Here is a 9356-nt window from a genome sequence, read left to right on the forward strand (position 1 = left end):
TTCTTGATTTAAGCAAGATTCTGATTGAATCAAGAGTACTTTTTCTTGTCGATATTTTTAGGAGTCTGGACTGAAGATCCAATGTGTTTTTTTTTTCCAGTGTAGACTCACGTCATAATGCACATATACTTTCGTTTATCAGAAATATGACCAGTTAGACAACGTCTGATGCTTATTTTCTAAAAAATCAAATCCAATGCTTTTCATTTTATAGTAGGATTTGAAGGAACTTTTCATTTTACTTTGGCATTGGTTATCTTTTCTTTTATGGGTTCGTTTCGTTGAAATTTTGGGTTATTTTGTGCGTAAATTTTAAATTTAAAACATCTAAAAATAAACGTGAACACGGATATTTATTTTTGAAGAGTTATGTAATAAAAATATATCTAAAAATAATACAAATTAAAACATACGAATGAATCACATTTTAAATTCATTATTATAAAAGAGGAAAATTTTATTTGTGTCACTCGTCTAGAAAGGTGACAAAATAATGAGGAAATTTGTATTCAATTCTAGTCCCTGAACAATTTGTTTTTTTTTTCTTCCGCTGTATATTTTCTTCCCCCAAAATTGTGTATGAAATTTACCCCTCGTGGGCGGCGTGGTCAACGTGATCGCCATGTTTCTCGTGGTCCGGGTGGTCCTCATGGTGGTCCTTGTCATCCACGTGGTCCCCGTGCTTGGTTCCGTCTTCGTGAGCAAAGACCTGGAACAAAAAAGTTCTCTTTCAGCAAAAAAATTGAATTCAACGTACGGATCGGAATACATTTCGCAGTAAGTAACCATGAGAAAAAACACTAAGAAATGGCCCGAACTCCAAGTAACAAAGTGCTGGGTCCACACCATTTCGCGGGGAAAACAGAGCCAAGAAGTTTAAAAAATCTCAATTAGAGTCAGACATTTGTTGAGCTTTAATGAGTTCCAGTACAAGACTAAGGGGGGCAGAGTGTTCAGCCCAGGCAGCGTACGTTGGGATACTAAGTTGAGGTCACGCTGAGAGATCTAACATGTTTTGGGATATTTTAGACCTCCTGAGTAGATCACAATCATTAATGAACCCAACTTAGCATCCCACAAAATCCAAGATGCGGGGTGTAATTACATAGGCAAACATATAGTTCCGCTTGGCTTAGTGGAAAATCTCGCTATTCCATTGTTCCAAATGGAATCACGCCCACTTTTACATTGCTTCCTATGCAGCTTTCTAAGAGCATCTCTCCTACTCGCACTTAGTTCCGTTTGGCAGAAATATATTTAATTTGTAGCTAAAACATTAAACAAACTTACAGCCATCATGAGGATAGAGCAAAGAGCGATTTGCAGGAGAACTTTGAAAATGTGCATGATGCTAGGAATTCTGAGCCACTGAGAAGAACGAGTGAGTTTAAGTGCGCAGTTAAGTTGTCTGCGAAATTAGTCGCACGTTACCGTCTTTTATGCTCCTCCAGTGGCGTGGCGTGAATTGCGATTTATCGATTGTTATGACATTTAAACCTATAGAAAAGGATCGATGAACAGGATGTTCGCAGCGAACACCTTAATAATCGATTCTTTACCATAGGTTTAAATGGCAGAACAATCGATACATCGCAATTCACGTCACGCCACTTTGCTCCTCGGGAGTCTCGCGCTGAAATTTATGCGTGTTTTGTCGTTTAATTGCCGAAATTGGGCGGATTTCTGCCAAACGGAACTATGTGCATTGAGACATGAGCCTGAGACCCATAACAATACATGCATAACAGGGCTCACGTCATAATGCACATAGTTCCGTTTGGTAGAAATTCTTTCAATTAATCCTAAGAGACTGTCTGTCGAGTTTTCGGCGAGGAGTGCGCGCAAAAGCGTTTAAAACAGAATTGATTTTGGGCTGTGCGCATCCTGGACATACCTCAACGTTGCCACTTTTCTTGGAAAACTGTTTTAGTTTTACACCGGTTATGTTTCTCTCGGCAAACTCATGAAAAGAAAAGAAAATATTTAAAACATAGTAAGAACCCGCCAGGTTTGCCAAGTGGTCAGCGCGTCTGACTCTGGGTCAATATAGGTCCCGGGTTCGAATCCCGGTAGTGGCGTCACACCACGGAACGGAAGAGTAGGTCTGCAGGAACACATTCTGTTCGGCCTTAATCCCTGTAAATTTGAAAATCCTGGAGCATGGATGTGCCGATCTCTCGTTGTCTACAGACAATAAAATACCGTCTAAAGTTGGCTGAAGGTGCTAGAGACGAAGTCAATAAACCAGTAAAAAATAAAAACGTAGTAAGCGCCATCAAATGTTGCCAAAATTGTGCATGTTGCTCTTTACTGTAAAATAATCTAAATGCCTCCGCTTCATGAACTTTTTTCTCTATGAGAATTCATGGTCTCTATGAGAAGTCAAGGAAATTCATGGAATTTGGACACCCAGGACTCGGAGAAAAGCAAAAAACGTCAGGAATAAGTTAGGGAAATGGCATCGGAGACAGAAAATCGGGAGATAGTAGAAGGTTTCTAACGGCAGGAGGAATTATTCTTCTCCATCTCAATTTCTCAAAATTTAGGCAACATTGTAGAGTATGAGTTGCACCCCGCCAATTTTTCCGTGTGTATCAAGTTACGATCGTTTGAATAACGTTTTTGTTTGGTTTGGGTCGTATGCATGAAATGATCCTCTGGATAAAAGGATTCATGCAAATTAGTCTTCAATTCTAATTTTCTTTGTTTCTGCAGTTAATTTTTCTAGTTTCGAGTGCGCGGTGTTTTATGCGTTTCCGGACAGAAAATATATCATGTCCGTTTTAATTTGCTGGATTTGTGGACGGGCTCCATGCTACGAGATGAAAATAGGAGTTTCTTTACTATTTCCATGCCAGACGATGACTTGGAAATTTCCAGCAATTTTAAAAAGCTTAGTGATGAATTATCGTTCCCCGTTTCGCTAATTTAATAATTCACTTTGTGGAACGATATTCTCAAGTTATAGCCACTGTACTCATGCCGGACTAAGGAAGAACTGTGTATGATAATTTGAATCTTGAGACATTTCCCTCGGTCGAATATCAAGTTTTCAGAAAATGTTTTTGTTAAATTTTCAAGGATATTTGAATGGATTTCAATTGTGATTGGAAAAAAATTGTGAAGTTCCCTAAGAAATGTTCTTTTCAACGGTACGAATTTCAATGTGACAACCGCAGTATTTACTCTGTAAGAAGTGATAGGTATCTTTCTTTTTTTGCGTATAATTAATTATCTTTTCTCTGAACCATGTTTCCTGAATTACGAACCTTAAACTGGCATGGTTCCACTTCAATTTGAAATGTTTAGACGCTTTTTTGCCCTAAAACATTCTTAGAACACGGCAACTCATTCCAATATTATTCAGTAGCAACTAGCCAAGAAGAACTAAAACCAATATACTTTGTGTATACTTTGTAAACGCGTAATGGAAAAATATTCGCCTCCCAAGAAAATGATAATTGAACGGGTTATTAGAGAGCTGTCCTGAAATCCTCAGAATTTGCGTCTTCAACGGTATAATACAAGGGGAATAATACAACATGGAAATACTGCAAAGGAAAGGAAGCGCGTCGATGACGGCGCAGAGATACAACTATTCGTGCTTGGTGGATGTCCATGTTGCATTCCCAAAATTGAAGGCGCTTTGGCGTGAGGCGTGTACTCGAGATGCTTACCTCAATGCTGCCAATGAGATATTGTTCATATTCGGAAGAAAAGTTAAAAAACGAGGCCTGGTCACGTCTCTCCTATTTTTGGTTGTGTTGGCACTCATTTTTTTTTTTTCAATTTGATGCCTGATTTCTTTTAAAGGCTGTATCTGTGCTCTTGTGTATTGGCCCTAGAAGTATAGGCTTGTCCGGTCCATCTGATTGCTTCTCACGTAAATTTCTCGTAGTAGGAGAACAGTCATTTTTCGCTTGTTGACAGTGGCGAGGATTGTATTAAATGAAATATCGGAAGGTGGATTCCTGTCGCGTGGGCAGGAACTGGGCGAGCGCGACAGTAGAGTCTTGAACGTACTATCGGGGAAATTGCACTCGACTGCGGATTCATTTTGCGGGCGCCACGCTCCGGCGGGAGCAAGACCCAGTCAAGAGGGGTCGATGAAAAATGCTCGAGACGCCGCCGCCGCACACTGGATCAAGTCATTCACAGAGCTCGCACATGCAATTCGTAACGAAAACTGCAAATGGACCACTAGACAAGGTACGAATTTAAGCAATCTGATACATGTTTCTTAACCAGAATTTCACGTAGAACACGATTCACACTACGGAAATTACCGAAATCAACTTCTAACGAAGATATTACCGTTTTTATTTCGCACTGATTACGAGGAATTTGAACTGCCCGCTCACAAGAAACTCAAAGCTCTACGTGAGTCAAATCGCGCACTACAACGGTTTCAGCAAGCTTCTCAATCGAGCAATGTTCATTTTCCACCATGTGTTGTTCAAACTATTGGTAATTTGCTATAGCTGAGCCAAAGTGTCAAGATTGAAGTTGAAGATTTTTACATCGCAGAGACTGTCATGATAAACATTTAGCGCGCGATGTGAATCACGTAGAGCATTGAGTTTTCATGAGCGGGTGGTTTGAATTCACGCATCAAGAATCATTAAATATCCTCGTCAGGAGTTGATTTTGGTAATTTTCGTTGTGCGTATCGTGTTCTACGTGAAATTTTGGTTGAGAAACATGTATCAGAATGCTGAAATTCGTACCTTGTCTAGTGGTCCATTCTGATGTTTAATTCCGTCACATTTTAAATTTTAACGAGCGTTTTTAAAAGAAAATTTCACGAGGAAACTAAATTTAATACCTCAAAGTCTCGGATAAAGGAAATTATAAGCTTTTGGAGTTTCCAAATTTCATTTCCGACCTCTGTGATTGACTGGATCCACTGTGCGGTGGCGGTTGCGGCGGACGTGAGAAATCCCCGAGCGCAATCCCTTAACGTCTGATGAAAAATTAATCCGAAACAATTCGTCGAGCTCTGGAAATCCGAGCCAGTGGCCAATCACGCGCGCATCTCAACGAAATTGCAGCGATGAGTACGAGCAATGAACGCGTTAGCGGCCAAGACCTAAAGATCGAGACCTAGTATCCAGAGGCACGGCTGAGAAATGAAGCCACATCACGCGTGTAAAAGTGTGTTGGTGAGCTATTTTTAAGCGTAAGCGCGTTCGAGCGGTTAAAAGTCGTGGTGGAATCTATACAGGGTGATCCAATGAGAAACGGCCAGACTGGAGGAGCGCGTTCTATGGGTCAAAATAAGACTATTTTGTTGCATAAAGTTTTTTTCCAAAAGTGCCCCTAGTCGTTTGTATCGTTTTTCCTGAATTTTGGCAACGGTTGTGAACCAAATCTCATAAAATTTTTTATTTTCCTGTACCAAATTCATCTATGAAAGATACCTTTATAAGAAGAAAAGTCATTACATCAGGCAGAAACCCGCTTTCATTCAGCCATTTTATTCTTGATTCAAAATAAAATCCTCTTGACGGCATACTCAAGAATGTTTCTGCCTAAATTGAGTCACTTTGTTCTCTAATGAAATTAGAAAATTATGCTAAACGTTATTAAATACGGATGATAGGACTTGGTGATTTTTTGGGCAACCGATCTCTTATTGTGCCGCAGTATCTTGATTTATTTTGCGAGGAAAACTTCGTACTCTTAAAGGATGCCTGTCATTCTTCATAACTTGAAGCGCCTTCAATTTCGTACGATACTGTGCAACACCTCTGTAGCGAAAAAGTTGCTTGAGGCGCCGCGCCGTTGCAAGCAGCAGCGCGACTCGCGCAATGGCGCCTACAAACCTAAGAGGATACTTCAAGCATTGCGCAATGCGTGAAGTATCCACTTAGGTTTGTAGGCGCCACTGCGCGTTTAGTGCCGGCAGCACGCCACTTCGCTCTTATCTATGTTTGCAAACTCTCCATGGATTATTCTCGCACAAATTGATGAAGAAAAATATATATTTAAGGAAATATAATGTGTGTGCTGTAAATATTAAGTGGTTCCGCGACAAATTTAATTTTTCCTTTTATACTTTGTGCTTTTTCTGTACTACAGTGTGATTTGCGTGCAACTAAATGCTCAAAATTTGACGTATTTGACCCTAAAATATCAGTGGACAAATGGATTATAACTATTGGGTTAAAACTATGTGCTAAGCCATTTTGACATGGGCCTTGGGATCCACAAGATACATGAATGACAGGAATCATGCCACAATGATTATAGTTCCAACTGATTGAAAGCGTCCAAATCACCAGCGTTCCGGACAAAAATGCTTCAAAAATTGTGCGAGGCGCGTTAAAAATGCGGTCAGTATATCAAGTTCTCATAAAAGAGAGACATTTTCGGGCATCATTCTTGAAATGAAATAAGTTCATACTGGATATTTTTGCAGTGCCATTTTGCAAATTGCAAATATTGATATGTTAGCTGCTTGTATTTTTTTTTTTTAGAACAAAATTTTTCAGAACCGAGGAGAAACCGGTTCCACTTTTGATTTGCAAACCTGAATTGCGGTTCTTATTCTTGTTCCGCCCTTAAAAACGACCCATCAGTTTTTTGGTTTCGATTTTCATCCCCGGATACAAATAGTTCAACCTCTCCAAAGAGACCCCTTGCCCTGACCCACTCCTGATATCAAGTGTTTTTTTTTAACAGCTATATCCGTGCCCGAATGAACTAGTTGCTGAGTTTATTCGAAGAAGAGCGTAAACGCTGTGGTTATGCGATGATACTTGGGCGATTCGTCAAACGAGGCGCTCAATAATAATTGACACCTGCTCTAATTTGCCATGAATAGCCTAGATGACGTAGAACCGACTCTACGGGACGTAATAAATCATGGCAATCGTTTCACAGGAGCGGAGGGATGAAAGGTGAATATGATATTGAACGTGGCGATAATAACCCTCGAGTGGAGGTTGAGCCGTCACTGAACTGACGCAATTAAGTCTCGAGTACACGTCCTCGTTACGTCAGGGCTTCCGTCAAAAAGGAACTAACGTCGTCCTTAGTCTATAGTTTCGTCCCGACGTCCGACTCCATACAGTTGTTGCAAGATTAGATCAAATTAGTATGTTGCTGAAATATATAAATTGAGAGGACTCTCAATAGCAGTGGCGTGGCGTGTCTTGCGATATATCGATTGATCTGCCGTTTAAATCTATGATGAAGGATCGATAAACGGAGCGTTCCCAACGGACACCTTAATAATCGATTCTTTAACATAGATTTAAATGGGAAAATATCGATAATCGACCTTCCACGCCTCGCCTCTGCTAAACAGTTGAATTTGCACATTGTGTTGAATTTAAAAGAAATTTCACGATTTTAAATGGTTCCCGTGTCACAAGAAATTAGTGTTTCCAATTCAGCGTCAATTTATCAATCGTAAATTAAATTAAACATGCAGATTGATCTCTCAAACTCGTCTGGCAAAAATATTCGTCCTGCAAGAAAATGATAATTGAACGGGTTGTTAGAGAGTTGTCCTCCGATCCTCAGAATTTGCGTCTTCAACGGAATAAGACAAAAGGAATATCACAACATGGAAATACTGCAAAGGAAAGGAAGCCCCCATGATGAAGGCGCAGGGATACGACTATTCGTGCTTGGTGGATGTCCGTGTTGCATTTGCAAAATTGAAGGCGCTATGACGTGAGGCGTGCACTCGAGATGCTTGGCTCAATACTGCCAATGAGGTGACGCTCATATTCGGAAGAAAAGTTTAAAAACGAGGTCCGGTCACGTCTCGCCTATTTTTGGTTGTGTTGACACTCATTCCTTTTTTCAATCATATGCCTAATTTTTTTTATTAAGGGTGTATCTAGCTGTACTCTTGTGTATTGGCCCCAGTAGAATAGACTTGTCCGGTCTATTCACTTGCTTCTCACGTGAATTTCTCAATGAAAACCTCACTTAAAAAGGGGTTCAGGTTTTTTTACATGGAGTACCATCATTCATAATCTCATCAATACCTAATAGCGCTCGGCATGTTTTGAATATCAACTCTCCAATCAAATGAGACCCTCGGAATTTACAGGCGTGTATGACACACACACTTACAGGGACTGCACAGGATCACTGCAAAGTGGTTAAGACCACGAAACGCCCCTTCAAGTGCAAAATCTTGTTGGCGCGCTTGTAAGACCGCTGCATGTTTCTCACGGATTAACCTCTCTCTGTTACTTCCCCCCCCCCCCTTATAACCTTGCCCCCCCCCCCCCCCCCCCCTCCAACGGAAGCAGGTCTCCTTTGATACCGACAAGCGCCAATCAGACGAAGTTGTACTTGGTGCTAAGTAAAAACGCCGTATGAGCATCCTTAATGTTGCCGAATTGCTTCAAATAATTTTGAATTTTCTCAATAACTTGTGTATTTGTGGCAGCAAAATCAGGCATTTTATCAAAGTATCCAGACAAATCGTCTAATTTTGTTACTTGGATCGAGATTCAAATTATTTCGCTAAAGGACAGAATCATTTTTTGCTTGTGTCGGAAAGAATTATCCGTAAACATGCGCATATTTCAGTAGGGTTCAATTGATTTATAACTCTTGAATGAACGACCCTCTAAAACTTTAACGCATGCTTCAAAGTACAGAATTTTCAAATGTCACGGTTAAAATATGTGAGAAGCATTTGGAGAGACAAACCAAAGGCAAGTTTTTAAATTCAATGAATCCTTACAATCCAATTATTAAAATATTAAAACCTCAAAAACTTCCTCTACGAAGTGTGTATTCCCTTGATTTTTTTCCTAGAATTTCAGCCAAAATGCAATCAGTTAAATGGGAAAATAGGCTGAATTTTTCAATTAGAACTATAGTATCTTACTCATTTTAAAAACAACTTATTTTTCATCAGTTTCCACATGTAGATAGATACTTTATATGTAACCTAGAAATAGTATTTCCTTACTTTTAAATTAAGTCCATTTCTTTCCTTAACTTAACTGTTTTGAAAACAGATGTGTAAGATTAAATTTGGCAGGCGACAAATATTGATACGTTTCTTTTTACCTAAGTAGTGTACTGCCTTGCTAAGGAAGAACGCCGTATGAGCCTTCAGACGTTGCCGAATTCCCTTCGATAAAAACCGAATTTACAAGAAAAATTGTAAATATTTTCCTCTACAATTTTCAGACGATTTTGTATTCAACTTAGTCTAAAATATCTGAAAATGTCAAGGGAAAATATGCTTCAATTGTGTCTAAAATACACGTTTTATCAGGGGAAATTTGGCAACTCTCGAATGTTCATACGGCGTTCCCTCTTAGAACGGCAGTGTAGGAAGCCAAAGTGCGTTGCCGGGAATGAAACCGTTGTTGCGC

General features: G+C 39.8%; 1 non-coding gene across 1 annotated transcript; it reads right to left on the bottom strand.

The window, feature by feature from the left end:
- Positions 1 to 334: 334 nt before the first annotated feature.
- On the bottom strand, positions 335 to 1492 carry LOC109041616 (uncharacterized). The gene is made up of 2 exons (XR_011900219.1): positions 1291 to 1492; positions 335 to 709 (listed from the first exon to the last, which is right to left on the bottom strand). It is a non-coding gene; the product is annotated as an uncharacterized protein (transcript).
- Between the last annotated feature and the right edge of the window lie 7864 nt (positions 1493 to 9356).

Source organism: Bemisia tabaci, chromosome 7 (genome assembly GCF_918797505.1).
Source record: "Bemisia tabaci chromosome 7, PGI_BMITA_v3".
NCBI classification, from domain to species: domain Eukaryota; kingdom Metazoa; phylum Arthropoda; class Insecta; order Hemiptera; family Aleyrodidae; genus Bemisia; species Bemisia tabaci.